At 39.3% G+C, this 25,202-nt stretch overlaps 1 long non-coding RNA gene and 1 pseudogene across 1 annotated transcript; both read left to right on the forward strand.

Moving 5' to 3' along the window:
* The window catches only part of LOC118717762, a 231,881-nt pseudogene that overhangs the window by 184,497 nt on the left and 22,182 nt on the right, over positions 1-25,202 (forward strand).
* Positions 7,631-23,061, forward strand: LOC123652219. The gene is made up of 5 exons (XR_006741425.1): positions 7,631-9,310; positions 9,504-9,629; positions 10,559-10,747; positions 18,647-18,722; positions 22,817-23,061. It is a non-coding gene; the product is annotated as an uncharacterized LOC123652219 (long non-coding RNA).

Consider the following 25,202-nt stretch of genomic DNA (forward strand, 5'->3'; position numbering starts at 1 on the left):
GTGAAACATGGGAATTCTGTACTTCATGCTTGCTCATGTTGTGTAATGTGGGTTGGTCGAGTAGGTCAATGAGAAAGGAAAGTAGGTCAAAGATGAGAGTTGGAAAATAGAAAGGAACTTTCTATCAGGCAGTGTCACACATTGTTTACAGTGTCATTTTTGGTGACTAGTGAGAATCCAGTAGGAAGATCAAACATATAAGCAAACAAGTGGTCATGAACATAGTCATTTCACAATTAGCCATGCTAATGGAAGACAAAAAATGTAGTAGGGATGTGTGTGGGGGGGGGGGGGGTAAAGAATACATACACTTAATTGGATAATTTGTCATTACCTTAGGCTCCTATTGACATTGCTAATGTTATCCAAGGGCTCTGAATAAAGGGCACAGGCTGAATGAATGAGCAAGAAAAATATATTGTAAGTGTATGTAAATGCCATTTAAGGTCAGTGTGAGTGTGATCACTGCAGCTTCTACTACAACTAGCAGCTATGCACTGTGTCCTGACCATATCCAGGCAATGCTGTAAATGCCCTCTGTATATAAGCTATTTATACCCTCACAACAATGAGAATTAGTATTCCCATTTTACAGAAAGTGAAACTACAGCACATGAAGTTGAGTAATTTGCTCCTAGGAACATGCTATTAATAGGAGAACTAGGATCCAACACATTCTTTCGATCCCTCACTATGATGACCTTCTACTATCTGTAATGGGAGAACAATATGGAACTTGGACCTGCATGGAAACCCTGTAAAGCAAGTTGGCTGCATATAGTTAATTAGCTCATCTATGGGGTGTTATGTTTTAAGGTTTCTCTAACTGATGGTTTAAGAATAGTTCAATTATATAGGGACTAGAGCCCGGTGCACAGATTCATGCACGTGTGGGGTCTCTTATCTTGGTTGTGCCCTCTCACAACCCAGGATCCCTCATAGGATTCAGCTCAACCGGGCCAAAACTGGCAGTCTGACATCCCTTCAGGGATGTAGTAGTGCATGAAGCAGCTCAAGGTGAGCTTCTCCCAACTTGAGCCCAGCTTCTGGATGAGTGGTGCTTCCCTGTGGGAGCACACTGACCACCAAGGGCAGCTCCTTTGTTGAGCATCTGCCTCCTGGTGGTCAGTGAGTGTCAAAGTGACCAATCAAGTGGTCAAGATGTCAACTGGTCACTTAGGCATATATATTTGGACAAATGCCATGCTTATTATAATAAGCAATCTTTTTTAGTTCTGTAGGGCCTCATTGCCAAGTGGTATGTACTTTATTTCTTCTTTTGAAATAAACTGATTGTAATTATGAAACATTGGACAGCCTAAGTACTTGAGTCAATGTACATTTATTTGAATAAAATTTCATTGAAGTACTAGAATTCTAGTTTTAAAACAATGACTTGGTTTGTTAAATGATATCAGAGGCAATTCCAGTAATCCATTCCATTTCTCAATCTCTATTACTTACTCTAACAAATTTTTGATAGGAATTATATGAAACTAACTCATCCTAAAAAATATAGTTGTTTTATTTCACTGAAGATATTACTTTATAACTATGTCTAAAAGACATTTGTCTTATTGAAAACATAGTAAAGAGAAGAGCCCAAGGATTTGAGAGGGGCATTGAAACATGATGATGGAGGAATAACACTTATAGGCGAAATGAAGGTATTTTTTCATCCCTCCTTCAGGATTTTTTGTTTTAGGATGAGCTCTATACAATCTCTATTCAAAAATTGTCAGTGTCCAGTGAAATTGATGAGAGAGTATGGTGTTTGTGATGGGCCCACATGCAGTGACATCCTTACCTTTCTAAATAGATGCCATTATCAATAATTTCCAGCCCTCTTTTACTATATACACAGCTTGGCTTACTTTGGCAGGCCTTTACCTAAACTTAAACCCTCAGAAATACCAAGAGCTCATCATATAGTACATATGGAATGAATGGAAGCAAACATTGCAAAGGGAAGTATCTAATTAACTTACATAGGTCTTTTAAAAATTGATATGTAAGCATAGACCTATTGGATTGTTTTCTGTGTATTTTTTTTCCTTTAGTAAAGTATCTCAATTTTGGGGAAATTCCTTTCTTTGCCAATCTATATATGTAAAAGCCTAAGCAATCATTATAGTTGGTCAACAGTTGACTGGTCGCTATGACATGCACTGACCACCAGGGAGCAGACACTCAATGCACGAGCCACGCCCTGGTTGTCAGTGTGCTCCTACAGCCAACCTCCCATGGCCAGCCAACCTCTAGTCGTCCCTTCCCCTGGCTGGCCAGTCCTGATGGGCCCTGAATGGAACTGGGCAAGATGGTCCAATCACCCCAATTGCCAGCCAGGCCAAGTGACATGAATTTGTGCATTGGGCTTCTAATAAGATATAAAAAGAAGAAAATTTCAAAATATTTGCAACCCTTTCTCTAGAATTTCATGCTAATTCTGCCTCCCTATTTCCTCTTGATGTTTATTTCTATGCAAATTATTCTTGTATATTTCTTCTATTGTATTTAAATATATATATATATATATATATATATATATATATATATATATATATATATATAATGATTAACAAAGATAAGCAGAGGAGATCAAGACAGAGCTTTACTTTGCTCCATGAAGTACATCCAGACTTGGTTAGATGGAATGCTCTTGAAGACAACGCACAGGTCTATTTATCTTTGTTGGTATCTGGCACACATTTGATGCACAGCAAATTATTTATCAATGGATGAAGAAAGTAGATATTTTTTGTAAGGTTCTCAAAGAAAATTTATAGAACATTCAGAAATAGACCCACTTTATTTCCAAAGGAAATTTTACTTTCAAAGTATAAAAAAATTACCCAAATGATATTTTAGGGGATTTCATGTGATTAACTCTTTACATTATCTGGAGTAATTATACAGAAATCTATATTTATGTAAACACACTGAGTGCATCATAACACTAGAATAAGTACAAATTCTGCATGTCAAATTAGGTTATAATCATTTTCAAGGGACGTGATTTTCTAGTTAAACAGATTCATTTACAACTTGTGAAATAAAAAATAAGTGAAAATAACTATATAAAATCAGGCTTACAGCTGGACAAATCTTCTTGGCAATGGTCCAGACACTGTGTAGGAAAGCCCCTCAACTGAGGAATGTTCTAGATGACAAGGATGACTTTGTAGAGGAGCTGCTGTCCAGCCACGTGCCTCCTCCCTGGCTACCTGTGGGGAGATGAGCTGCCTTCACATTTGTGATATGACTCTTCCTGTGAAGGGGATGGGGTAGGTGGGTTGGAGTGGATGGGCAGTGGAGTGGAAACTTGCTTCCTGGAGGAGAAAACAAAGGCAGCTCAACATTTAAAAAAATATATATTTTATTGATTTTTTACAGAGAGGAAGGGAGGGATATAGAGAGTTAGAAACATCCATGAGAGAAAAATATAGACCAGCTGCCTCCTGCCCGCCCCCCACTGGGGATGTGCCTGCAGCCAACGTACATACCCTTGACTGGAATCGAACCCGGGACCCTTCAGTCCGCAGGCTGATGCTCTATCCACTGAGCCAAACCAGTTTCAGCGGCAGCTCAACATTTCACCACTAGGTAGAAAGCAAAATGGAGTAAGTTAGAGATCTTCTAATTAAAATGCAAATAATAATTCCAAGTTTTAGTATGATGGATCATCTGGCCTAATCCTTAACACAGATGCAGAAACCAGCCATATGCGGAGAAGCAACACCAAAACTGAGACCAGTAACTTTTCTTCCCATATCTGCTGCTTATTCAAGAGATAATTGAAGCTCATCCTTTCAAGGGAAATAATATTGAAAAAGCTGCTCATGTTGATGCATGTCCCTCTAAAGCACATTTCACATTACCTGACTTAGCCAACACTTTAGTATTCCCTTATTTTCATGGCTGAAGAGCATAATTTTAAATCTTGGTTACTACATGGTGTACTCTCTAGCTAATTATGCTGAACAGTTGCCTTTCATTTAGCTTTCATGAATGGTGCATTTGGTTACTTTCCCTCTGTGTCTCCTTTATATTTGTCTATTTTATTATAAGAAGTTAATAAGATAGTTATTGTGGATGAAAGGGGCCATATGCTGACCTGGCTAGTTCAGGGAAGACCTGCATTGTGGTTGTACAAACTCAAAGACCTAAAATAACCACAAATGATGGTCTGAAAATCAAATATTTAACTACAAACAGGTTATGGTGGGTAATCATGTCCTAGGCCAGTATTTTCTCAGATCTTTACTGAGCCCCATTTGTCTTTTTGACTCTATTGGTGAAAAGTCTGGGTAACTTGCAACTTTACTTTTTTCCAGACTGCATCTGGAAATGGCACAACAAATGGCACCAGGGCATTCTCTCATTGTTTTTGTTATCAAGTTAATTGTCAACTGTTAATTATGTTAAACCATCCTGTATCCATCTATGTAATAAAAGAAACATAAGTCCATCATTTCACTTTTTACCCTACAGAGGTTTCCCCGCTTTGCTTTATCCCACCTTTTTAATCTATCACCAATGGATTTCATGTAACTCATCTATGTCCCTTTGTTTGCAATGTATAAATGCAGATGTAACCCGCCATTATCTGGAGCATTATCTCAATTCGTTGAGGTTCTACTTCCCGGCATACGTCAACAGTTTGGCTCAAGTAAACTCACAAAATTCTTAACAGGTCTGAATGCTTTTTAAATTAACATGACTTTGAAAAAACAAAACAAAACCATAGATTCTGACTTAGAGGTAGCTCTACATTTCTCTGAGTAAAGTACATTTTACAATTAATTGATATGCATTGTATTCAACATATTTATTGAATATTTAATCTAAGTTGTGCTGTGCATACATTAGTTTTTTGTTTTTGTTTTTGTTTTTGTTTTTGTTTTTACATTCCATTGGTTGAATTGTCCTGAGCAGGGGTTGACCAACTCTGGCCTGTGAGCCAAATCAGACCTACTGCCTGTTTTGGCAAATGAAATGTTATTGGAACACTCTCATGCTCATTTGTTTGCATATTGTCAATGGCTCTTTTGCACTACAATAGCAGGGCTGAATAGTTGTGATAGAAACTCTATGGCCCATAAAGTCTAATCTATTTGCAATCTGGCCCTTAACAGAAGAGTTTGCCAACCCATGGCCTTGAGTATAAACATTTGATTCTCTAGCTATCTTCATAAGAGAGCCAAATAAAATGGATGACCCTCAATTGTAGCTACCTTGAGCACTATTCACTGTCAAGGTTGTGTGGCCAGAAGTCATAACAATGGTACTAAACAATGAGGAGCGAATTACATTGTTCTGAGAAATACAAGGCTTTTCCAACTTCATTTAAATTATTTTCAAACCCTGTTCCTAGAACCAGCCCTAATCTGCACAAATACCACAAACTTGCAGCTTTTGCATTACATATTTATTGTTATTTCTTTTACCTCTTTTTTTTTTTCAGGAAAAAGGTAATTAGGCTATAAACAGAGGTCTGACAACTAATTTCAGTCAAGGCAAAATTAATACAAAGCAAACAGATAATTTTAGTTATGTGAAATTAAAATAGATATATTTTAATGACATTCTAAAAAATCCAAGTCTAATTTTTTGCCCTTTCTTTTCCCCTACTTCCTCCTGTTCACATGTGATTCCCTGTTCTGCTGTGTAGGTAGTGACATGTGCTAATTTCAGAGAACTGACTGCCCTCACCTCCTTTCTCCTGCCCCCACTATTGAACTTTAGATGGAGAGTTGCTTCTTCCTTTTCCTTCTTAGAGGTTCTTCTAAGCTGCAAAGATAGGACCAGCTGAAGGAAAGGTATTCACTGCTCAGGTATTCAAATTTTCATTGACATTAGTAAGAGCTGGTATGCTAAGTCTATATCGGAGCTTTAAGAATTTAAAGGTTAGATGCATTGTGGGTGTTGATGTGCATGTGTGCATGTATTTCTGGGGGTGGCGTGGGAGAGAGAGATTCCAACACTATTGTGTTCTGTCACTCTAGGAACATATTAAATATGCATCTCAGTGTCAGCACCTTGAGATGTTATCTCCAAAAATTATCACCTGCCTTCTGAAAACCATAACCCTAAAAATATTGATTGGTTAAAAGGCAGGATCTGAAGGCATGAGTCAGTGTCTCTGTGGATTATCCTAATCAAATAATGATGGTATTAACCTGGATACTCACTGATCTGCAAGTATTTGGTTTGAAATGTAGGCATCTCAACTGAAGTTATGTGTTTCATTCTTTTGAATATTTCTCCCAGACATTTAAATACATTACCACTAAGGCAGAACCAAGGAAAGCATAAAAAGCATTTTAGGGAATAAATTCAGCAAGTTTCCATTTGTACCAGATAGTAAAATTGTTGACATGCATTATGAGGCATGTGTATATTTCAGACAGTCAGGTCTCAGACACATACTCAAGGTGGGATATTTTGACTGCCAAGGGGTTATGTAGAAAGGTCTCAGACATTTTAGGTAACAGTATTTACTAATATATTTACAGAGTTTCCAAGCCAGAAAAAATTATTTCATTAATTATGTTATAAATGTAACTTCAGTGAAGGGTAACCAGCTAAATACACGATGAAAGGACTGTTAGGAATTTTCTCCATCAAAGTGTTGAGTTTTATTTTTTATTTTTATTTAGAGACATGCAATTTTACTTAGCGGCAGTTCCATTACTAAGGAGGCTATGAGTTGATAGACTGTGTCTTAGAATTAACTACAGTGGTGAAAACACAAATTGCAAACCAGCATGAAGTCATGAAGAGAAAGGAGATATGAAAAGAGAAGTAAAAGTCAGGGATTTGCATGCACTCTTCTCCTTTACAAAAATAAATACTGGACCAGCGGCTTAGCATCCAACATCAGTTGGAGCAAGCCTAATTAATCACTGATAGGCAGAAGTGTCAGACAAGCCTTTCTTTGTCTTCTCATTGACATCTGTTTCCAGAGGAGTGTGGATTTTTGTTGGTGGCAAATGATTATTTTTCTTTGTTTGATGTGCTAGAATGAAACGTAGTTGGTAAAGAAAGGGAAAACTAGGACTGGAAAATGTTCTGGCCACAAATTGTGTGGGTCGCTGAGGAAGTCCCGATATAACATTCTTTGTAGTTGGGGAACGGGGTGAAGAAGGCCTGGCTGTGCTGCACCAGCACAATGGTGAACCTGAGTGGGGCTGTGAAGGATTGAGAAAAGACAGACAAGAGAATGAAAGCTGAGTATCAGTGGATTCTGTCCTCTCTGATGGAGAGCCTCTCTCATGGAGAGAGACAGCACCACAGATTACAGGCCATGTCTTTATTTTATAGCCAGATGCCACAAGGCAAAGAAAGGGTGTGGTCAAGATGTTTAAAACATTCTCATGGGTTTCAATCCTACTCAATTACATGCACCTGAACTCTAGCAAGCCCAGGTCACTCAGACACCTGGGGCCACCTGTTAGGGCCACAGGTTCAAGCTCACAACTATAGCTTTTGGCTATAATTGTGAGCTTGAACAGTCCTTCCAGGACTCTGCCCTCCAAGCTGGGACTTGCATGTGGCCATGAGAGGACTGTGCCCTCTCATCAGTCCGAGGCTTGAACCTGTCCAAACTCTGGAGTCACTCTCCACACTTGCGGGCTTACTTTAACACTATCCTTGAAGCCTTTTGGGGTCACTCCACTTCTCCCAGGAGGTGTTAATCATAGCATTCTCAGTGTTCCCTCTCTCCTTTTCAATGAGGACATCTTGCACAGATTCAAATTAAGCATTCATTCTCACAAGAGAGTGATAATACTTCTTTCTCTCTTCCCAATTTCTGGCCTCATTTTTCTCAAGATTCAGGGCTCAGAATAGTATGTAAGTTTCTCACAAATGACCAGAATAGACTTTTCTCATGAAAATCCTAATGACTATCTATTGAAGAATAGTTCCAAGAATTCTGTTGTGTATCTCTTGATGTTTTCTATAGACATTAAGACGTATTTGTTTCTTACACAAATCATTTTTCAATGAAAAATGAGGTAATGTAGCTTTAATGGGCATATCCCTTTTGATGTATCAAGTGATCCCATGACTATTAGCTCTTTTGCTATTAGAAGAAAAGCCCACAGCAGAGTGGACTTTATTATCCTCATTTTAGACTTGAAGAAACAGACTCCAAGGCAAAGATTTGGCTCCGGTTAGGTGGCTGAGAATTGCCAGATTCTTGACTAAGACTCATGTCTCTAGATTTACAAGCATCATGCTAAGTTTCCCACCATTCTACAAAATCCTCAAAACATTTACATAATGTCGAAAACTTTCCTATTGGCTTTTTTTTCCCCCTCCAGAGACCCCACCTCAGAGTAAAGCCAATTGAAATCTCCAAAGCATGTTGAAATTGCTGGGAGTAGTGGTGTGCTGAAGTTGGCTCTGTTCACACGAACCAATGGATCCTGTCTCTCCCCACTTCCAAGTTCAGTGGTATCAGGTTGGTAGCTTGAAATCGGCCATGCCATAAATGCTTACACTGTGGCAACTGGCAAATGTTTCAAGTCAAAGAGAGCTGATTGTCACCTCTCAAGAGCATTGGTTGTCAAACATCTATCAGCACACTGCTGATTAGAAATCTTGGCACCCAGGCAAAAATCCTGCAGCTGTGTTCTTCATACTTAGCATATATTCCAATGCACTTGATTTGAAAAACACCAAGTTCCTTTGTGACTCCTTTGGAGTATGTCTTCTTGTAGTCTTGTGAACTCTATGAGGGAGAGCATCAAAGTGTCTTCTCCAAGAAGGAGAGCAAGGTCTGGGGATAAAATTTGCTACTTGTTTAATTCTATGGGTGTTTGTGATCTTGAGATTGCACTTTAAATTATACATCGTTTTAAACAACTGTGTCAAAAGAGTTTTAAAAGTTTAATGGTGCTGAACCAAGAATAGGAATTAAAAATTGAAAGGAAAATACAAAGCTATACCTTGGTTTTTTTCTGCTTTAAAAAATAAGTTTCCTTCTCATTTGCAATTAAGATGCTCAGAATTTGCATAAAACATGTAAAATTAGAGATAATTGAACTACAGATGCTATAAAAGTGGCTTTTTCATTTAAAAATAAATCAGATGTCCACTAAAACGGTGTAAGAGCCATTCCCCCCCTCTCTCCCTCCCCTGTTTGGGTCTCTGGTATTTTTTACACTTTTATAACTGATTTTTATTGCCAAACAATCCGTGGAGTTTGTAGCAGCTCTGAGACGGCAGCTGGTCCAGGCAGGCTTGTTAACTCTGGCACGTTAAGGACCCTTCAGAAGATTTCAAATCCAGCCTTAGGATTCAGGTCAGTAGATCAAATCCAGGGAGACCTTTCTTTTCTGGGGTAGGGGTGGGGGAACTTGTGAGGGGGGCTGTACCGGGGATGGTAGGAAAGGGGGACATGGGGAGAAAGGAGAAGACAAGAAAAGCTCAAGTATAGAAATGCTTTCTGACTAAATGTTAAAGGTATAATAGCTGACTATGTTTCCCTGTACCAGGGTTTCCCCTGGGCACATCACATTTAAGAGGGCTAAACTGAAAAAGAATACACTAACCATCAAAGTAGCCACAAGAGATGGTTCTAGACTGATGTTTGTATTCAATTGAAAGACCTTCTTCCCAAGGTGAGGTACAGCCTTCATTCTGAAGGTAATCTCAGGACCAGTCCTGAGCACCTTCATGAAACAGGACTTATCTCAGGCCTTTCCCCCAGCACCCATCACTGAGATGGGCTTTTCAAGCATATGATGATGCACTGACTAATGGTACCTATTTGTGTGCGGCCCATAATAAACAATATGATGATGTTTATAACATTGAATACTGTAGGCATGCTCTCCATTTTGTCCCATTTCATAAAAGCATAAGCATCTCAAGGGCAGAGACTATGCTTAGCAGACCTGTGTGTGTGTGTGTGTGTGTGTGTGTGTGTGTGTGTGTGTGTGTTGGGGATGGGGGTTGTTATAGTGCTAAAATGTGATATCCAAAGTGCCCATGTGGGAAGAAATGTTAAATTCTCAGACATATTACAAAGCTTTCAAAGTTATTTACATGGAAGAATGTTAGCAAACCTTTGGAAAGCCATGTGCTTTATAGATATTTAATTTAGTTATTTTCTTTCTTGGGCTCTACCAGCAGCTTATCAGTCTGTTAGCATGGCCATGTAAAAATGCAAAATTAGCTTTCATTAAAAGTAGAAAAAGCATTAAAAATAAATAGAAGTAAATTATATACCACCTAATCTTCAGAGTTTCTTCCAGTGAATCTCAAACTGGATTTCCGTTTTCAAGCTCTCTATAACCAAAGATCATCCTTCACAGGCCCACATGCTAACTGTGGCAACCATGAAGGGCCTCCAAGATGCTTGAGGGCTTTGGGGAGCCTCATGGCTGATTTGGGGACTATTTTACCTTCATATTGTCTCTCGGATTTTCTCTGAGTGATTATTGAATGCCCCTCCCCTGGAAAATGACCTCTTAGTGCCTTCTCTCCAACTAAGGAGCTTCCATTCTCACCTGCCTTCTATGAACGTAAATTCTGTTAATTTTTCCAGAGTCTTCGGTATACCATGGAAATCTCAAGCAGAGGACCCAAGGCATTTTTTTTGACCAGCCTGATTCTAATTGCATCAAAGCACTGAAAAGAAACCCACGTGGCTTTTTTGACATGTCCTGGACTCTACTTACTCTGAAGTGCTTTCAAAAGCCACCTCCCTCATGTGAAGACTCCGGTGCAGAATTAGGTAATTGGACTGACAGTTGCCAGTTCTCTAAATTCTTGCTGCCCCACGTTATCCTAGAGCAGGCTACTGTTTTTGCAGACCTTCTTTATTGCTTAAATGGCAACATTATCACTGTGTACACATTAGGAAAAGCAAATGGGCCCCTTAACGGAAATAAGGGTTCAAATAACCCAGACAAGGTAGCCCCACTGAATTGAGGATTCACCCTTGTTACAACCTTATTGCTTTATGGCACATGCACTACTGAAGGGACAGAATGCTTCAAGTGTGTTTCTACTGATCCTGCTGGCAAATCACAGTTTTATTACGGTAATGAGCCTGACCATATTTCTGTGCTTATGCATATTAGGCACCAAATGTATTTTCTGGCCTGCCAGCCTGTGGTAGTAACTAACACAAGCAATTTGTCCTGGGTTATAGTGTGTGTGCATGCATTAGGTAGGAGCATGTTAGTTGCTTTGGGTTATAAAATACTACATGTTTCATCATGCGTACTTTTATACGCACAACTTAACTGTATGCAAAATAGCTTGGCAATTAACCAATGCAACTTATTAGTTTACTATAGGATGATTGCATAAATGTATGAATTGGGGATGGCCACAAGTTCAATTCAGCAATATTAAAAATCTCCTAAGATTATTAAACATCTGAAAAAATGCTAACTTTCCCCCCCATGGTATAAATGTTAAGGATTTTTTTTTTTAAATGTACTGATTCTTCTCTCATTTTCATTTCTAAAAATAACCCGAGTGACATCCTTTTTAGGAGGCTGTGGGTTTTTAGATCATGAATTTTCTGATACTCATTGTGAGCTGAAATTTGGCCTTTGACCCTATCCGCTTTTAGGGAAAGGGGAATGGTCATTATTCTGATTTCTTCCTCAGGACCATATTTTAAGTATGCCACTTATTGGATCCCTGATTATTAAAAAATGACATCAGCATAATTCAGCTCAACCACTGAACACAGTGTATTTTCTTCTCTCCTTAACCAGGGGGATCATAAAGCTCGGTGCTGTTTACTTGATTACATGACCATATAGAAAGCATACTAATTTAGGGGTTTACTCCAAAAGAGCATGCACATAGAAATATGTCCTCCTGAACATGTCATTAAAATGGACTTGTACTTTCACTCCCCTGCAAGCAAACAAAACAAAGTACATAAATAAAGCATTAGGATTTGTGGGACACCCCTGCTGAAGGTCCACTGGCGGATGCTATGTCCGCACACATCACTTATTATCAAGTGTCAGAGAATGACTTATTTTTCCTCCATTCTGGCTGGAGTTATGTAAATGACCACCCAGGACAGGTGCCCTTATTTAGTCCCTCCTAAAGCCAGAATCATGTCTGCAAGAGCTGATCACGTGACATAACACAGAATAAGTGGGCTTATTCCTTCTGAAGCTTACTCTCCAGTACTGCTATGCCTCCCGCTGTGTTTTTAAGTAATACAATAAAACAACACGGATGCCTTTGTGGCTAAACCATTGTTTCAGAAGGAACAGGACTGCTTTATTCTTGTCTTTAATCTCTTCTACATTGAATATTTGAAAACAGGAACAGCTCTCTGGCCTATGTGTATGCAGTAGGTGATCTGCTTATGTTCTCTATCCTCCAGCCCCCACCCCCATTATTCCTGCATGGAAGGTAGAAAGGGAGAAAACCTGTATTGATGATAGCAACACCCCAGTAAATATACAACCAAGACTTGAAAAATGCCTTTGCAGTCCCATCACAGATTAATATGGCTCATGATAGATACTTGGTTCTCTGACAGTTTCCCCTGCACCTTCACTGGGAAGTTGATAGAAATTACTCCAGCTGAATGCTTAAAGCAGATGTTATCCGATTAATTAGCTCTGGACCCCTGTACACTTGAGACTTTCCCATTTTCAGGCCGAAAGGAATTGGTCCCAGTGAGCGTGCTCTACATCCACATTTAGTATCATCTCATAAACAGCAGTGAAAACACAGCAGGCCCTTGATGAAGATACATTAGCTTATTTCTAATTTAAAGTTACGTTGCTTAACCTTAATGTAATTGGTCACCGGTGGCCAACTGTTTGTATAGTGTGTTGATGACCAAAGAGATGCAATAAATTATAAAACTCTCTGCTTAAATGGAGGGAACAACTGTTTTGTTAAAAGCTTTGCATGTAATAATGGTAAAATAATTGCACCTCAAGCCGAATAACTGTGAAGCTGTTAATACTAACAACAAAGTTGTTCTCAGGACAGCTTGTCCATCCCCACTGAAAACAAACACAGGAACCCGGTTTTTCTATTTAGCCGAAGACAAACTTTGAAAGTTGAATCTCACATTGAATAAAATTAAAGAAGTAGTCAATCTTATTATCATGTTTGGGGGATGATAGTGATGGGTAGTGCATGGGGTGAATTAAAATAATCAATAATTAGGGTTAACTTGGAAAAGAAAAGCACAAATAACCCTATTCTTCACATCGGTTTGTAGTCGGGTCTTTAAAGAAGACTTGATTAGCTGGTAGGATAACTGGGATAATAATTAAGTATGAAAGTCATTGACACAACTTTAATGTTTAATAATGAATAGGGTGCCAGGGGCAGAATAAAGGGAAACTGTCTTCTTCCCTGAGATAAGGTGATCAGACATCCTGCTTTTAGTGGGACAGTCCCGATTTTTAACAATTTGTTCCGCGTCCCGCGGCATTTTTAAAAAGTCCCAATTAAGGCTGAAACCAGTTTGGCTCAGTGGATAGAGCATCAGCCTGAGGACTGAAAGGTCCCGGGTTCGATTCCAGTCAGGGGCATGTACCTTGGTTGCGGGCACATCCCCAGTAGCGGTGTGATTCTCTCTCATCAATGTTTCTAACTCTCTATCCCTCTCTCTTCCTCTCTGTAAAAAATCAATAAAATATATTTTTAAAAACATTTAAAAAAATTAAAAAAAATAAAATGCCACGGAACAAATTGTTAAAAATCGGGACTGTCCCGCCAAAAGTGGGACGTCTGGTCACCTTACCTGAGAACAAGTGTTGATTTAAAATTTCTTAGGCCAAATATAGATGGCAATTACTCGAGGCTTGTGAACTACCACTCCAGGACTGCAGTTCAAGTTTATCAATATAGTAAACTATGAACCCACATGCTTAACATCATTCAATCTATTGTGAATAACTGTACTGATTCCATAGGTTTCCTATACATTGCTGTTGAAAATCTATTCTCTCCTTTCCTTTGTCAAGGATTCAAATACAAAAGTAAAATAAACACTTGGGCGCTTCCTTCTCTATGTTCTTTATTTTCGTCCTGGTTGGATTGTGTTAACTAGCTTTGCTCTAACAAGTAGGAAAAGGAAAAAGTTTTCACTTTTCTCAAAAGATAGTTCTTTTCTCTAAATATTTGCATTTGGAGTTTGGATCACTTCCAAAGGGTACTCACTTCACAATAGAGAAACACGCACACACATTTCTCTCCCTTCTCACATTACATTTCTTAGAAATACTTTCCAATAATTTAAACTATTTACAGTACCTCTAGGTCATTATTTCCCTAGACTCCACTGAAATACCCTGGGACACTATTTACGGCTGACTTCTGAGTTACCTTACAGGATCAGTTTACAAAATGGAGACTTGGCCATGTGAAAGTCATTATTTTGTTTAACACAACTTGCACTGTTAAGGTTTATTTATTTATTTATTTATTTTTATTATTTTTTTTTTCCACTTTCACACAAACACTGCCATGGCTGGGAGTGTTAGTTAAGAAACAACCCCAGAAGCTCTGATGTGAAGATAGGTGTGCCTTCAGGGTCAATCTGTTAATATTATTTGGGGCTAACTCCTAAAATCAAAGGCACTGATGAGAAAACAACAGGAATAAAATGTGGGTTTTTTTTTTTTTTTAACTTCCAGGAAAACATCTTCCTATGAAATTAATAATTCTGCATTATGGAGAGTAACCTACCTCAAAGCAGTCAGCTGTCAGGGGGCTATTCCACAAAGACCATGCTAATTGAAGCTGTAAAAGGGCATGTCCCCAAGTTTGTTTGGAGAACGTGTGCCCTGGGAATAACTTCAGAGTTACCCTTCTTAATAGTAAAAATGACTCTGTTGCCGTTCCAACTAAAAATCAATGTGGCTCACAATTTTAATAAGGAACATGAATCTGAAAATGTGTTTAGTATCAGGTTATATAAACACACCCTAATGAGATACCATAAAATCCATCACATTAAAGGCTGGTTTCCTGCAAGGTATATTAGCTAAAAAAGCTCCATATATTAGGTCAGTATACAACAGTACACATAATAAAGCAGCTCTGTCAAGATAAGATGCATGTTGTGCCCCTTAAAACTGTTATGTTTTGCACATTTTATAAGGTTCCTTGAATACATGAATAAGATAAGTTATTCCCATCTCTTTCTTAAGCAATCTCAGAAATGGCTATGACCTGAAATTGGAATTCTTGTAAACACCCATCCGAAGAAAATGTGTGCGGCTCTGTTTTAAAGAGACGGTACATGTTTAATTATCCCAACTTCTTCTAGCAGAATACTATTAACATGCACATTAGCATCATCTCATTGGTTCATCCTGCTGCTCCACCTTAGGGGCAGCAGTGGGAGCTAATCTTATTGCTCCCATGCGCATAATAATGAAATTTGGTCTTGTCTCAAGGCAGTGTGCTTTGGTCTAAAGTACAGCTGGAGACATTACCATTCTGGAGAATTTCTGACCAATTCATTGTGAAAGATAAATAAAATATCATCCCAAACAACAACTGTGAAATGTATATTACCTTGAGTGTCTAGTATTAAGCAATGAAAGGTGCGAATGACTCCATATTCGAATACAGATGGGAAGGGAAAATAAAATCTTAGATACCTATATCTGTACATATAGCAAGGAGTGCACTCCTCCCCACCATACAATCAGTGTCTACCTACGAAAGTTTTGTTTCTGAATGCTATCTTTAGCTGTGTGTGGGTACGATAAAAACAAACCAAAACCACAGACAGAACCCTTTCCTCCTACCTTTTTCATCTGTTTTCCAAGAAACAATGATAAGATTGCATGGCATATAGAACACCATTGCCTTTTTTGCAGGCAATGCTGGAAAGCTCTAATAAAAAAAAAATGCATATATCACAGAGCACACACAAAAATGCATGTGAATTCAAGGCTACTGAATTCAGGGAGGTTGTTCCAACATTTCCCCCACTGTACATTATTTGTATTCAAGGTTTTTGAAATGACATTGTAATCTGATGATGCACCAGCCTATTATATTGTCTAACAGGACAAATATCCTTGCGTTTTCTCTGTAGAACTAACACAATTTTTCCATGTCAGAGGTGCATAATATCCTGGCGGTCATAAGGAATGATGCTATTAATCCTCTTGGGCAATCTCCAGGTCTGATTATTAGGGAAATAAATTTGCATGCTGCATATGAGCTAGGTGAATCACCGAGAGCACAAATTATATTTCCTGACAGCAAGTTAGAGAATGGAGCCGTGTTGCTTTTTTTTTTTTTTTTTTTAATCTTTCCCCCCCTCTGTAAGCTATAGAATTTCAATTCATTACACGAGATTGGTTAGAATTCAAGTCTCTTTTTAAGTTTATATTAAGTTGAGTCTGTTATCTCTGCAAAGGCTGGTAGGTTCCCCAGAGTATCCACCTAATCACTACTTAAAAAAATCGAAACGTATAGTTAGTGTCATGATTTAGGTACCAGAGCTACTTTATTTATCAGCACAGAGTGCGATAATTTCAATTTGAGCCTCCCTAGCCCTCATGAATTTAACGGACTTGAAAGCTTTTCACCCCAACTCCCTTTCTCCCTCCCCCTTTCCTTGCATATGGTAATAATAGTTATTTCGGGCACCTTCCTCACTGTCATGCCAAGAATTGCACCAGGCTCCTGAAGACCTGATCTAGCCAAGCTCGTGCAAACAGCCCCGTGTCTCTCTCCACATCTGACTGCCTCCTCTTCACCAGCAGGACTGCCAGGCGTGTCTGCATTCAATATCCATGATGAATGTATTTTTATTATTTTCAGGGATTGGCATCTGAGAAACCTTTTTGCATTATTAAATTCGAGCCAGGGAGAACGATAGCAAATAAGAGCATAATAAATTGCTTTATGTCCTAATGTATTAATTAAGCAGACATTTATTATAATGGTTGTTTTATAGACCCGCTGTAAAAATGTATGATTGTGTGCTGATACTCGGAGCTAGAGCCACATATGGTAACTCAGGTGGATGGGTTGTGACATTTGTCAGATGGGAAAGGGTTCACCAGGTCTAGTCTGCAAATTTGCAAGGCAGCAGAGAGTCTGGCTGGGCTGTGAGCTTAGTGAAATAGTATTGCTATCATTAGCATGCAAGGGAGAATCCTTTTATTATTGCGATTATATGTAAAATAAAAATATACATACCACATGCGATAAATACCTTACGTTATATAGTGTTTTACAGTTTTTAAAGTACATTTGCAGATGAATGCACCACAAAAGATAGAAAAGATTATAGAGCTTGCCTTCAATTCAAAAATATGTATTATTACTATTGCTTGAAAGAGAAATATGTGTACATTTCAGAATAACAAGAATAATGGCAAACCCAAGAGGCATACAATTATAGACTATGTAAGATTCAAGTGTTTTAGATTCTATTAATTTATTCAGAGTGAGCCAAAAGCAGCACGGCTCAAAGGGTTATATCTTGGCCTTCTGATTACTTGAGTCATGGGTGATCATAAAAAAAACAAAACAAAGCAACAACAAAATCCCCACAATTCTTTCTTTATCATGCTTCTTCACAGTGTATTAAGTGATTCATCTACCATTTTGTCAACTAAATGAATAAATAAAAGGTTCTAGCAAAATTTCCCATTGCTTTGCTCTCCCATGCAGTCAGTATGGGCCTGATGCAAATGTTTTCAGAACAGAAATACCTTTGCATTACAGGTGTGCTTTGTAGACACCTGGATAATGGTTCTTCATAGTCAGGAAATATTATCTAGATTTTTTAAAATGCAAGTAACAGTGGAGAGAATTCAGAGAATGTCCATGGGGAGTGTCGCCAGTGGTCTCAGGGACTGCTCTCTGCCTCTTCTGGAAGGATTATTTTTGGAGCAGTGCTTTTCAGCACTGTTGACTTTAAGTCTTCCTAATACTGGACACTGAGGCTGATTACAGAGGTAATTGGTTACAAACTCAGAAAAGGGCACAATATTTGATGAAAAAAATGCCTAAAACCAGTTACTGCAAATAAAGCAAATCAAATCCATCCCCAGCGCCATTCTAAGTTCCCTTCTACAAGAATCCAGCATCTGGCTGGCTGCAAAGCAGTTGTCAGGATGATTAGGGAGAGGGAGAGATGGAGAAGGGACAAGCTGGAATACATTGACCCCTGAGTGCACAAAAGAGGCCTTGAGCATGACCACTGGCCAACCTGGGAAAGAACTGTGGAGGCCATGCAGGATGCATCCATGAGCTGGTGGCCAAATGACATGCCATCCAGAAAAATGCTGCCTCCCTCTGCTTGGTGTGAAACCAGTCATTCAATTCAGTGAAAAGACATCAGTTTGACAAGCACGTTTATATTTAGAAGGTGATAAAGTCTGAGTGATCTGAGTTGGCTACTTTAGTACCAGTTGTTCAGATATTGTGCATAGATTGGAGAAGGAATTTCCATCTCTTAATGACAAGCATCCTGTTAGGCACCTTGTTTATGATATCTTCTGTGGTCTGCTCCATGGCCTTTTGTTCCAAACTTGAGACTGGGTGTTCCGTGTTTACATCAATAGAAATAGTACATAATATTGGTAGTATTTGTTCTTGAGAAGTAAAAGAAGGAGTTTGAAGTCACATGATTTTTGGCCATTGCTTTTCTCCGAAGGTTTATCAGGAAGAGTAAGAGGCCATGAAGCCCCAAGACTCTGAATTATGATGTTTGAACACAGACGGTGTTAGATGTAAGTTAATCTTGATTTTTTTCTATCTGTCATGTCCTAGAGAAAGCTACTTAACCTTTTTGAGTGTTATAATATCATTATTTATTATTATTATCATTATTATTTTTATTATTGATGTTGTCATTATCAATATTACTGTAATTGGTACTATACATAAATGACTCAAATTTAAAACTTCATGAAGCTCACTAAACTCTCCCAGGTCTCTGGTCAAAAATGCAAATTTGTATAATCAAACCAGGCAGAATATAACTCTCCTATGTCATTACCCACCCAGTATAAAAACAGTACACTGATTGGCCTGGCCCAAGACACTTAGAATGAAACAAAAAACTGAGAGTGGCAGCAAGTAACCTCTCACACTGTAATTGTGTGGAACTGGATAACATGTTCAATTACAATCATAGCAATCTCTTTTTTAAAAAAAAAATATTTTTTTTATTGTTTTCAGAGAGGAAGGGAGAGGGAGAGAGAGAGAATCATTAATTGGCTGCCTCCTGCATGCCCCCTACTGAGGATCAAGCCCACAACCCAAGCATGTGCCCTTGACAGGAATTGAAATTTAGAAACTTCAGTCTGCAGGCCGACACTCTATCCACTGAGCAAACGGGCTAGGGCCAATCATAGCAATTTCCATGTCTTACATTTGTCTCGGGCTGTGTGGTGAACCAGAATGTCTACTTCAGGGTCCTTCCATGAGTTTCATCATTACCCCAAGACATATCTGAAACTCCAGTTTCAGGATTTGGAATGATGTGCCCAATGCCACCAATCACCACTAGTACAACAGGACCGGAGACTCCAGTTTTTGACTTCCCGTGGTGCTCCTCTATGAACTGAAACTTGAGATCTTGAAATGTAAGATGAGAATGAAATATGGAATATTGTATACCAGACTGTTTGACTAGTATAGGAAACCTGAGAACATCAAGCTTTGTACATAAGGTATGGTTCCACAAGGTAAGTTGACCCACACATCTTTAAAAATTGCAGTTATAACCACACTCCAGCCACTTACATTTCTATATGGGCTTGGGTTCCAACCATAGAATACCTATCCTGAAAGCAAAGACTAGCTTTTCAGGGTTTTGCCCAGGGCCCTGGCATCCACCAGGGAGATGCAGTCTACTGTTAGCTTCTGTGTAGTGGCCTATCCTGACAAAAAGAAAGAGATTCACGCAGCCCAAGCAACTGACAAAGCAGCTCACCATTAAGGGAAAATGCAATACTTTCTGATAAGCAGCTTATGCTAGTTTCTTAGCAAATAGCCCAGAAGCATCTCTGTCTGTGGCACTTCTTGATAAGTTCAAGAGAAACCCTCTGACCATACCATGATCAGGGGGCCACTATTTGGAAAAATGTAGGCATACAGCAATTTGAAAATGATATAAAGTAATTGATCACAGAGACAGCCCACAGCATTCACTGTTAAGAGACACATGTCCCTGTGTATGAAGTTGCAAGCAGAGAAGTGTGTTTATTGCTGGAGGTGGAGGCCAAAGCCTGGAGCAAGACTGGGTCAAAGCCTTGACCGTTTTGCACATGGCTCTTCATAAAACCGGTGCATATACTTTGGTAGCAGTATTTTCCAATGTGTGTTCAATGAACAAGGGACAAGATGCTAGAGGTCCCCCCTCCAGGTTTCATTTGTTTATCACAGCAACTTTATGAGGAGATCCTATTTCCATGACCCAAGGAGAACCGAGGGTCAGAAAACTCCAGTAGCTTTCCTTACACAAGAAAGGTGATTCATAACAAGAGTCACTAATTTCTAACTCCAAATCCCAGGATCCCCCCACACCATTCTCCCTCCAGAACTGAAAAAAGTGAGGTACATCGTGTAGGGTTTGCCTATGTCTGCTCATTGTGAAAACCTAGGGTTATGCTGCCAGACCACTTAAAGACAGAGGGTCATGGTATGGTGTCCCTCTCTAATTATTCCCCAAAGAAAACTTAAGGAGGTGCCATGTCCCCTCACATGCCTGAATACTGAGGGCTTGGTCAGGCTCTGGTGAAGGCAATTCTTTGGGGAAATTTCCAAGTGACGCACGGCCTTTGATTGCAGAGAACACGGTTGTGCCTACAGAGTTTGCTTTCATAAATTTGGTTGCAGGCTATTTTGAGGGAAAATGCATCCCATCTTCCCTTTACCTTGCAGGTATTTGGTAACTATTAGACCACATTTTGAAATGAATTGTGTGCAGCGATGTTAGAGAAGGTTAGACTCTCTGAGCTGCCACCAGTGACATATGACTACAGTGACAGACAGTCAGCGGCATTCAAACTGAATTAATCAGAAAACACAGCCTACTTCAATGTGACGTTTAGAGGGAGGAGGAAGAGCTACTTATTTACCAAAGGGATGTCACTGAACCATCTTTCTAGCTGGAGATAGCCTATGGCTACATAAGCCTTTCAAACCAGCAGGAGAGCGATACACTACACGGGAGACAGGTATTTCAGGCCGGTTCCCTCTTGTTCTCTCCTCTCATTCCTCCAGCTGGCCCTGATTATTTTATTTTGGGCAAGGCCACAAGATGAAGTGAGGGGTTCCTATGTCTTCTATGGGGACAGAGGGGACACAAGGAGCCTTTGGAGATGGAGGCATTTGTTCTGATCATTGTTGGGAGTGAACACGCATACGTATCAACACCCTGGAAGGGAGGAAATATGGTAATAATGGTGCTAGTGGTACCTTGATTTTATAAATATGTAATGCTAATTATGTAAACATTTGAGACCTCTGAAATCTCTTCATCATGCGTGTCATACAATGGAAATATTATGCAGCCTAACTCGACATTATACAGTAATAATGTTATTTCACATTGGCTAGTTGACAAGCACAGGCCGGTGCTGTCTATCAAACAAAACTGTTGTGCCAGATTGTATCTTGGCGATAAGTAGAAAAAGAGTCACTCAGAGTCTGTTTATGTATTAATCAAGGCTTTAGACTCAGGCCACTCCTTCAGATCCACCCTTTGCTAAAGAAATATGGAAATCTTCTGCGTACCAGGTGTCTCAGTCAGCTTGAGCTGCCATAACAAAACACCATAGTTAACAGAATTTTATTTCTCACAGTTGTGGAGGCTGGAAGGCCAAGAGTAGGCTGCCATCGTGGTAACATTCTGGTGAGAAACTCTGCCTGGCTAGTAGATGGCTGCCTTCTTGATGTGTCCTCACATGGGGGTGGGGAGAGCGAGAGAGATAGAGATTTAGACAGAGGGAGGAGAGAAAGGAAGGGGAAGAGAGTGAGTGCTCTTGTGACTCTAAAAATATGTTAATTGATTTTTATTTTTTAAATATATTTTTATTTCAGAGAGGAAGGATGAGGGGAGAGAAAGATAGAAACATCAGTGATGAGAGAGAATTGTTGATAGGCTGCCTCCTGCACACCCCACTCAGAGGATCAAGCCTGCCACCCAGACATGTGTCCTGACTGGGAATGGAAGAATGGAACCATGACCTCCTGCTTTATAGGTCAATGCTCAACCACTGAGCCACACCATCTGGGCTTTTTTTTTTTTATTTTTTTTTTTGAGTTTGAGTTAGAGAGAGAGAGAGAGAGAGAGAGAGAGAGAGAGAGAGAGAGAGAGAGAGAGAGAGAGAGAGAAATATTAACGTGAGGAACATCCATTGGCTGCCTCTTGCATGCCTCCTACTGGGGATGAAGCCCACAACCCTGGCATGTTTCCTGACTTGGAATTGAAACAGCGACCTTTTGGTGAACAGGACAATGTTCCAACTGAACAACCCTGGCCAGGTGTCTCTTCTCATAAGGATATTAATTCCAACATGAGGACCCTGCCCACATGACCTCATGTAACTCTCTAATCATGTCTTTAAGGTTCAGCTCCAAACTCCACCACATTCGGGGTTAGCACTTTAACATCCATTTTTGAGGGACACGGTTCAATCCACAGCACCAGGGTGCAGCTGAATATCTGTTGCTGACCCCACCCCAAACACACCCATCCTTTGCTCACAAAATGTTATGTTTCAAATTAAGTATAATTTAATGGTTCTATTTTTTCCCTAACACTTAAGGAAATTATCTTGCTATAACTCACATTTTATCTGCCCCTCCCACTTAGACAAGTGAGGCGGGTACCACACGAATTTGTCCTGATGGCAAGCAAACTACTTTGCACCCAGATCAATCAGCCTTTGGGAAACTTGTGGAATGATGATGACACTTGTCTCAAGACAAGGTAGGTTGCTTCTAGAACAGATCCAAAATAACATGCACATTTTCATAATATCACCATCACTATCTCCTATTGAATGCTTAACAGACTCATTTTTTTTTTTAACATTGCATAATCATCACAGTGGGTGGAAGCATTCAGGTGTCCGTGCCAGAAAGGTCTAGGATTCTAGATTGAAACCAGTCTTACAGTAAGGATATCTGTTTGGTGCCTGAAAGCAATACCATTGATTCCATGCCCACAGTTAGTGTTGGAGTATCTCACATGAATTGAACTAAAAAATGCCTTCAGTATTTATGTGGTAGTTAACTAGATAGAAATTAAGAGGGAAATTCTCTTTTAATCCTACTCTATCTTCTCTTTTCAAGAAGCTGTGGAAAACCTGACAGGTTTATACCATTAAAGGAAGAGACTATTGAGTAATTACCAGCCAAAACTGACTTGCTAAGAGCCTGGTAAAACTTTGAGGCCAAGTCTCCATAGCATAAAGTGAAGAGGATATTTGGTAATTATTATTTAATTTGAGCAATCTTTGCCAAGAGGTCCTTTTTACAATTAATTAGTCTTCGTTTAAACACAATTTCATAAGTGGACCCCCAAGTATTACCTCAGGAGGAAAATGCAGTACCCGTAATGATAGTATTTCCAGAAATGTCATAATAGAATCTATGAGATGACACCAATAATTATTCATAACCAAAACAAAGCAGTCCCTAATGTTCAGAATATTGATCCTATTTTTCTCTTTCAATCACTCTCTCCCTGACACAAAGATAGAAACATATTCAAAACATATATAGAAAAAGGTAACTGAGTAAAAGGCTTCTATTATTGTAGATTAATTTTTCTGTGTGCTTTGAACTTAGAATATGCTGATAAGTAAACTTTGAAAGGAAATATCAGGGACTTTCTTTTATAACTTTTAATAGGAACAAAGACCACTGAGTTTGATTTGCAGGTGATGCCAGAATGGAAGCACCATGTACCTTTATTGCCACAGTTCTCTCCTGTATATTTTACCGGTAATTCAGCTCCATTCATTTCAACTACCTATAAGGTATATGTGTAGGTGACACCTAGTCTGTTGCAGGCACTGTGCTTTCTAGGTATTGAGCTCCTGGTAGACAGCAAGTGCTTTACAGGCAGAACCCAAATCTTGATAGACTTCATATCCCTGATTCTCAGCACTCAATATTTAGGTGTGAGCGTGTGCAGTGTGTGCAGGGAATGCAGACCTGGGTGGGACTGGACAACAGTGTTAGGGGAATAAGACAGGGGAACTGATCATGGGAAGTCTTGACTTCAGTCAAGAGAGTCTCAGACAATAATGATATAGAAACCAGAGAATGTTCCTGTGGTAAAGACTTCAATCCACATAATATCTGTGCCATTATCCAGTGCAATCTGTTCAGTTGACATTTCTTTTTTCTGTAAAGAGTGAGATAGTAAATATTTTCTGCAGCTACTCACCTCAGCCATTGCAGCAAGGAAAGTGGCCACAGACAATATGTATGCAAATGGATTAGCTGGATTCAGCCCATGGGCCACTGTCTGGCCACTTCTGACCTGGTTCAAGGCTTGCTATTTTAAAAATTTTACAATAGACCATATAATTGAAGTCTTCTACATTGCAAGAACAGTACTTACTGAATAACGTTATTAGTGTTTTTTTTTATTACATGCACTACATATATAGATCAACAACAAAAAATAAACAATATAACTCAGAAGTCACTGCATCTTTAAAGCCTACATTGCAATGCTACAGTTGCATTACAGGGATATGGATTGAGGGGTGAGTGAGTACTGCAATGATCCTACCAAAAATAATGTTACAAAAATTGAATTTTAGTGACCCAGTTAGACTAATTTAAAGTCAAACCATCAAGAAACCACTCCATTCTCCTGAGAGATCTGCATCCATTTCCAGGTGGCACTCACCATGAAGACGAAGAGAAGCTGAGTTTTTTGTTGTTTTTTTTTAAATCTATGCCCAATTTGCTCAAACCTGAAGACCTGAGTTACAAGGTGCATGGTCAGATTCCAAGGTGAGCTTCCTGCCATTATTGTTGACTAGGAAGGACTGTCCAGCTCAGGAAATAATCCAAGGACTGGCAAGAGTTTTTTTCAGAACACAGTCCTGGCCCTTGTAGGCAGTTGTAAACACACATCTGGAACTTCTGCCTCATTCCGATGCTGTTAACTTGTCACCTTTGAACAGATAGTGGTAATAATGATAATGACGCAGCAGGGACCTGGCTGTGGTTCTTCT

The sequence above is a fragment of the Pipistrellus kuhlii genome, unplaced genomic scaffold (assembly GCF_014108245.1).
Source record: "Pipistrellus kuhlii isolate mPipKuh1 unplaced genomic scaffold, mPipKuh1.p scaffold_m20_p_13, whole genome shotgun sequence".
NCBI classification, from domain to species: Eukaryota; Metazoa; Chordata; class Mammalia; order Chiroptera; family Vespertilionidae; genus Pipistrellus; species Pipistrellus kuhlii.